This window comes from Haliaeetus albicilla, chromosome 21 (genome assembly GCF_947461875.1).
Source record: "Haliaeetus albicilla chromosome 21, bHalAlb1.1, whole genome shotgun sequence".
NCBI classification, from domain to species: domain Eukaryota; kingdom Metazoa; phylum Chordata; class Aves; order Accipitriformes; family Accipitridae; genus Haliaeetus; species Haliaeetus albicilla.
Window position 1 is genome coordinate 13,837 of NC_091503.1, and position 7,823 is coordinate 21,659.

At 52.4% G+C, this 7,823-nt stretch overlaps 1 long non-coding RNA gene across 1 annotated transcript; it reads right to left on the bottom strand.

Annotated features, from left to right (window-relative positions):
* Positions 1-1,093: 1,093 nt before the first annotated feature.
* LOC138690282 (uncharacterized) lies at positions 1,094-3,961 on the bottom strand. The gene is made up of 3 exons (XR_011329083.1): positions 3,888-3,961; positions 2,063-2,601; positions 1,094-1,217 (listed from the first exon to the last, which is right to left on the bottom strand). It is a non-coding gene; the product is annotated as an uncharacterized lncRNA (long non-coding RNA).
* Positions 3,962-7,823: the final 3,862 nt, after the last annotated feature.

A 7,823-nucleotide genomic window follows, 5' to 3' on the forward strand; every position in this document is an offset into this window, starting at 1 on the left:
GTAGCACAGTTGCAGCGACGGCTCTCGGACGACCAGAGCATCCCAGACTCACATTACCTAATCGCTTCGAGAAGTAGGCCACAGCTCGCCCACTTGGCCCTAAATATTGGGCCAGGATACCCAGAGCTATACCTCTTCTTTCACAAGCAAAAAGTTCAAGTGTCTTTGTGAGATCTGGCAGGCCTAGGGCTGGCACCCCGATTACAGCCTGTTTCCATTCTTGGAAAGTAGCTTTCTCGGCATCGGTACGATCCGTTGTTTGAGGTTTTGAGCTGCTCCTATAAAGGTCGGGCCAGCAAGCCACAATTTATAATCTACAGGTGACACCACTCAACCATTCCCGGAAATGCTCGTCATTCATTTTTTTAGTCTTAGGTTCGGGGAGACGACAAATTGCCTCTTTTCTCTCAGTTCCCAATTGTCTCTGTCCTTTTAGGATTTTAAAACTCAAATAAGTTTCTTCTTTCTGGGTTATTTGGTTTTTTTCTTTTGACACTCGATATCCACTGATTCCCCAAAAGTTCAAAAAGTTAATAGTTAACTTTGTGCATTGTTCTTCCGTCTCAGCTACAATTAACAGATCGTCCATATATTTCAGCAAGATTTCTTGATTATTTTCTTTCTTCCAAATCCCTAATTCTCGTGCCAATTGATTTCCAAAAATGGTAAGACTATTCTTAAAGCCTTGAGGCAAGACTGTCCACGTATATTGTGTTTTTCTCCCAGTCTCAGGATTTTCCCATTCCAAAGCAAAAACCTCTTGACTATTGGGATCCAAGGGAATACGGAAAAAGGCATCTTTTCGGTCTAACACTGTGAACCATTCTTGTTTCTCCATTAGGGTTGTTAACAAAGTATAAGGATTTGCTACTACCGGATGAATATCTTGTACTATTTGATTTATTGCTCTGAGGAGGTCTTGAACTAATCTATCATCTTTTTCATTAGCCTTTTAACAGGCAAGATCAGGGTGTTATATCTGGATTCACATTCTATTAACAATTTGTATCTTAAAAATTTTTGTATTATCATTACTAACCCTTTCCGACTTTCCGGTTTTAGGGGGTATTGTTTAATTCTTACCGGATTCGATCCTGGCTTTAAATCAACTCTCACAGGTTCTGCTTTTTGGATTTACCAGGAACTTCCCAGTCCAGACGATTGGAATTACAGCATTATACTTTGACTGGTATAATCTTCTGCTGTCGGTAACCATCCTGTTAACAACAAAGCCACTGCTTCGATATGTTTAGTTTCTGGAATTAAAGTTTTAATCTCTCCATTTTTAAATTTAATTTCTGCCTCTAAGTTCTCAAATAGATCTCTCCTTAACAGGATTTTAGGAGAATTTGGCACATACAAAAACTGCTGAGTGACCCGTTGCTTTCCTAATTTCATTGTTAAAGATTTAAAGAAGGGTCTAGTTTCTCGTTCACTTGTTGCGCCGACACCACCAATTTCTTCAACACTTAACTCTCCCTCTAAGGTATTTAAAACTGAAAAGGTGACCCTAGTATCAATTCAAATTCAATTTTCTGTTCTCCCAGTTTAGCTGTAACCAGAGGTTCTGCTGGGAGACTCCCCTCCGGTCCCCGTCAGATACGTTCACTTAAAAAGAACAAATCTACATATGGCACTTTATTCCATTTACTCTCTCTCCTACAAAACAACAGTAACTGCAATATAGTATTGTAACTCAAAGTTCTGTTTGTTTACCATTTTTCCTGCAATTCACCCCAATGTGCCAATAAATGTCCCAACGGTGATGTTTCTGGTAACTTTTCATCAGCAGTTCTATTTCCTGCACTCTTATTCTTAAACAATTTTGCTAATGCCATTATACTTATATACATTCAAATACCAAATACCAAACAAATGCAAATGACAATTGTCCCAAATAATACACAAAGTCCAACCCAGCAATAGCTTTCGCTTATGCCTTACGGGCAGACGCCTAGGCTTCCGCTGCAGACGGGTACCCTCCAAGCCCCAACCCTGCGAAGCTTTCGCCGCGCCTCACGGGCGGGCTTTCCAAACCAATTCCAAAGAAGCAGCGCCTTACCTTTTTTCCAGGGAACGCTGCGAGGAGCTTTGCGAGTCGAGGGTGATGGTTCTCCCCGAGAATACCTCGGTGCCGGCCGGAGTTCGATCGACAGTCGATCTCGTCCAGTCTCACTCGCAAGGTCCCATCTGGGTCGCCAAAACCGTTACCGAAATCCGGAATAAAACTCCTTAACACCAACGTGAAGTTAAGAAGCGGGCACTTTGTTTATCGCAGCGCTGGGGACACGGGGGATCGCTCCTCCAAAGGCGTGTCCCGCTTAGTATCAAAATCCATCAGTTTTTACAGACTTTTCTTGTCAGGTCATTGTTACCTAAGCTCCTTCCGTAAAAATGCATACTCTGCTCGTTCTTAAATTTAACCTTTATAATGATCGGTCCTTTGATTATATAACCTTATCAATGTTCTTATTTAAAAACAATCATTGGTCAGTTACACTTAGCTCTGCTGACTGGAATCTTCGATACTCAAATCGAGATGGGAAGGGTAAGGGGGTTTCCAAGCAGCAAACTGGTGTCCACGACGGTTTCCTTAGTTTCCTGAAACAGAACGTAGAAAAACCAGTAACTTCCTGGTGAGGTTTCTAGGGTTAGCTATTTCAAACTTTAACAATATTAAGGTTCCTAGAGTCACGCGAACACAGTTCCTAAAGTTTCTATGGCTACGTTTCAACCTTAACGATCCTATACGTTATGCTTCACAATTTTACTTCTTAATCAAACCTAACTCTTCTATGGGATTAAATTTTGATTTCTTTACCAGAATATTTGCAACAGCTGAAGCCCAGCAGGAACAGGGCGGGGGGGGGGGAAGGGGGCACGGCCTGACCCCCCCAGCGCCTCACCTCCTCCTCCCCTGGGCTCCCTCACGGCCCCTCGCCTCGTGCAAAGGGAGCGCAAACGCAGCCCGGAGGGCAAAGGGGACGGGCGGCCAGCGTTTATTCAGTCAGTCGCGTGCCTATGGAGTCCTGCCAGCGAGTCTGCTCCGGGTCTCGGGGCGCCCCCCCGGCGCTCCCTCTGCCCCTCGGACACCTCTGATAGCCTATTTCCATACATTCTGTATAGCACGTCTAAATATTGGGATGGTTTTAATATTTTGTACCAGCTGTGGAAACTGGTTTGCTGCTAGGTGACTGCAAAAGTGAGATTTGGTAAATAATTATTAGAAATCTTATACTAATACTACAATTGAAACAATAGACAAAAGTATAGCCAAGCAATTAACTAGCAGAGGTAGGTACTCCTAAGTTTTGCAGTTCTTTGCTCTTATGACTAGATGTTCCTTTACGGTAGATGAGAACAATGCTGAAACTGACCACATGTGATTGAAACTGCGTTAAGCTTCAAGATCAAAGAACAAGGACAAGAATAAAGACTTCAAGGACAGCCAGCAAGAACTTCAAATGGGTCGGTGGTTGCAAAAGCAGCCCTTCGTCTCAAATAGATCCTTCATTGCGCGTGATCGGATGTAGGCAGTACTACGATAATCGGTTGACATCATTTTTACGTATATGTATACTAATCTGATTAACATGCAATTAGTTATTCTATATAACCTGTTTGTGCTAAAGCTGTGGCATGCACGCTAGGTGCAACTATCCCCCGTGCATCCAGCGCTGCAATGAAGAATGCCTGCTTTCTAAAACTCCAAAACGAGTCTTGGGGAGTTTCTTTGACCGGCTTTTCAGTATCATGGGTACAAGGGAGGAAAGGGAAAAAAAAAAAAAAAAGGCAGCGGTGTGGGAAAGAGGGGGGACCAGGGGAGGGGCAGGGAGGGACCAGAACGCGGAAGAGGGGAGACAGGGCCCCGAGGGCCCGGGGCTCACCACAGCTCTTGTTCTTGGCACTGCCAGGAGAATTTGCCAGTTCAGACGCTTCTTTCTGCTCCTCTCCCACTCCCTCCTCTTCTGTAACTCCGGCGGCGCGGCCGTCCTCCCCCTAGGAGAACACGCGTCTCATAGGTCTTGCAGGACGAGGCCTCCTAGGCACGGAGCACGCTACGTGGCTGTACCGCACCGTCGGTGCTGCATACGGACCCTGCGGTGCACCTCGGCGGTCTGACCTGCTGCGGACTACGAAGAGGGATCCTTCCACGCGTGGAGAGGCAGGCTCTCTCTTGCCTGCAGTGGGGGGCAGCTGCTGGCCAGCCAGCCTTCCATTTCTTCTTCTCTACCTTTCTCCGGCCTCTCCGGCTTCAGCCGCAGCAGCTCCTGCCTGCAGCCGGTAAGCGCCCCGCCTGTCCCTTTGTGCTCCCGCGCCGCGAGGAGAGGGAGGCCAGGCAGAGACAGCCCGTGCAAGCTTTCCTTGCCGGCGGCGTTTCCTCACCGGGAGGAAGCAAGGAGCGCGGCGGCGCCTCCCGCCGGTGCCGCACTGCCGTTACCGTCGGACGGCACGTGCAGGACAGCGGCAGCCCCGCGCCCTCGCAGCCTCCGAGCTGCAGTACCGAACATTGGCCGCGAGGTGGCAGCGGCGAGCGCTTGGCACAAGGCGCCAGCGCGCATGTGCGGCAGCCCAGCTGCAGTACCGAAGTCTGTTCAATAGGTGGCGGAAGAGAGCAGTGGCGAAACGCGCCGCCACCGCGCATGCGCGGCTCCGAGCCGGTGTACCGCGTTTTGGTTGCTAGGCAACAGCAGGAGGGCGGCAAAAGGCGCCACCGCGCATGCGCGGTTGCCGAGGCGCCGTGTCGCGCTTTGGTTGCCAGGCAACAGTGGCCAGTGTCGTAAACGAGCCAACGCACATGCGCCGTTGCCGAGCTGCCGTAACACCTTTTGGTTGCTAGGCAACAGGAGGAGGCCGTAAACCGCGCCGCCGCGCATGCGCGATTGCGGAGGCGTCGTGTCGCGTTTCGATTGCTAGGCAACAGCAGGAGCGCCGTAAACCGGGCCGCCGCGCATGCGTCCTTGCCGAGGCGTCATGTCGCGCTTTGGTTGCCAGGCAACAGTGGCCAGTGCCGTAAACGAGTCAACGTACATGCGCCCTTGCCGAGCTGCCGTAACGCGTTTTGGTTGCCGAGCAACAGCAGGAGCGGCGTAAACCGCTCCGCCGCGCATGCGCGGTTGCCGAGGCGCCGTGTCGCGCTTTGGTTGCCAGGCAACAGTGGCCAGCGTCGTAAACACGCCAACGCTCATGCGCAGTTGCCGAGCTGCCGTAACACGTTTTGGTTGCTAGGCAACAGGAGGAGGCCGTAAACCACGCCGCCGCGCATGCGCGGTTGCCGAGGCGCCGTGTCGCCCTTCGGTTGCCAGGCAACAGCGGCCAGCGCCGTAAAAGTCGAACCACGCATGCGCCCTTCCCCTGCTGCCGTAAAGAGTTTTGGTTGCTAGGCAACAGGAGGAGGCCGTAAATCGCGCCGCCGCGCATGCGCAGTTGCGGAGGCGTCGTGTCGCGCTTTGGTTGCCAGGCAACAGCATCGAGCGCGGTAAACGGGCAAGGGCGCATGCGCCGTTGCCGAGCAGCCGTAAAGCATTTTGGTCGCTAGGCAACAGAAGGAGCGCCGTAAACTGGGCCGCTGCGCATGCGCCATTGCTGAGGCGCCGTGTCGCGCTTCGGTTGCCAGGCAACAGCGGCCAGCGCCGTAAAAGTCGAACCACGCATGCGCAGTTGCCCAGCTGATGTAACGGGTTTTGGTTGCTAGGCAACAGGAGGAACGCCGTATATCGCGCGCCGCGCATGCGCGTTTGCCGAGCGCCGTGTCGCGCTTCGGTTGCCAGGCAACAGCGGCGAGCGCCGTAAAAGGCGCAGCGCGCATGCGCCCTTGCCGAGATGCCGTAACGCGTTTTGGTTGCCCGGCAACAGCCGGAGCCCACCGCGCATGCGCCCCTCCCCAACGCCAGTTCCCACCTTCGGTCACCGGGCAGCAGCATCCGCATCCCCGTAACGATCCTCTTCTGAGCAGCAGCTGGATGAGGGATGACTGACAGCTCAGCCCAGCAGAGACCAGCCACAGGCGGCAACTACTTACTGGGGGCACAGGGCTTACATTGCCCTGCCCTTTCCCCACTCGCAGCCCGGGCAGTCATCTTCATCGCCTCCGTTCCAAAAAGCACTCGAGTGGCTGGAGCGTTTACAGCAGTCAAGTGCAAAGAACAGACAATTCGGGTGGTCGCTTCTGTCCCTGCCCCCCCGCCCCCCCCCAATTATCTAGAGAGGAGAAGCAGCACAGGGACCTGCAAATGGCGGGGGGGGGGGGGGTGGTCCCCTGGAGCAAGCCCCAGGGACTGCTGTATCCCTCTGCATGTGGCATCAGGGTTGCGGGAGTGAAAGCAGCCAGTCAACAGCTGCTGGCGAGAGATTTAAAAAAAAAAACCACATAACGCCTGGTTCAGGTGACAGCCTGAAGGCAGGGCACAAGAGACCCAAAGCTGCTTTCTGCCAGAGGGGCAGCTCTGTCCAGCAGGAAACGACGCGTCCCAGCGCACCAGAGGCGAGCGGCCCACCTGCAAGCGAGCGATACCCTGGCGACCCTGGGGCTCAGTTGGGGTGGGCGCACCTTTCCTCACCTCTGTGCTATCAGAACTCTGCTCTCCCAATCCTGCACGCACGCAAGGCTTCTTGTGCGGGGCTTGTCTCTGATCGAAGAGACACTGCACAGTGTTACTTACCGCCCCGCCCTCCGGCGTGCAAAGTAATCAGACATGAAGCAGGGAAAGCAAAGAGGCGTGTCGGGATATTAGTAGTCCTCAGCAGAGGACCGTAGAGCCCTCGAGGTTCCGTCTTTGCTCCCTACAGGAGCGTGGCTCCGCACTCCTTGCCGCTCCCGCCAGCAAGCGTCACAATTGCCCTTTGCTGCCTGCAACATGCAGTACCTGCGCGGCCCCAGTACTACTGCTGCTTACAGCACAAGAGGTGCTCACTATAAAGCGGCAATGAAGAACAAGGACGGCCTGTCAAGATGGCAGGAGGAACATAGAGAGCCTCCAGCATTAGCCAGGCAGGGCTTGCAACTCACCTCGTGTCGTGGTTTAATGCCAGCCAGCAACAAAGCCCCACGCGACCGCTCACTCGCTCCCCCGCCCCCAGTGGGACGGGGAGACAATCGGAAGGGCGAAAGTGAGAAAACTCATGGCTTGAAACGAAAACAGTTTAATCATTTAAAAGAAACAACAACAACAACAACTTGTAAGGAAAAGAAGAAAAAAAAATGACAGAAAATGGGGTGCAGGTAGCATGCCAGGGGTCTGGAGCCTGACGGATGACGGGGGGGGTGGAATATGGAGGAGGGAAAGGAAGCGGGAGGGACGACGATGATGGGACAGGAGATAGAAGAGCAGGGGATGCGGGGGGGAAACAACTCGCGTGGGTTAAAAACTTGAATGGGTGAAGGGGGCGGGCTGGAGCAGCGGGGGGCATATATGGGGGAGAAACACACATTGGGGAAAGGGTAGATGAGGGTACAGAGGTGCATGGGGGGACACGGGTGGGGATGACCTACCCCAGGGAGTCCACCCAGGATGATCCACAGCAGGTAACTCACCTGGGATGACCCGCAACAGAGCATCCACACCAGATCATCCACACTGGGAGGACCCCCAGCAACGCCCCTCAAACTGCTTGTGCTTCACCCCCAATCTTCCCCTAACGGGGGAGTTTTTTTGCTTTTTCAAAATACTCAGTTTGGGGTGTGTTTCAGTGCTTTTCCACAACATAAAAAGGGGTGATCTTTTGGTTGTGGGTTTGTGCATGAAAATGGGGTAGGTTTTTTGCTTTCCAGCTGCACAAATCCAGGCGGATTTGGCTTTCCCAGGAGTCCCAAAGTCGTTTGG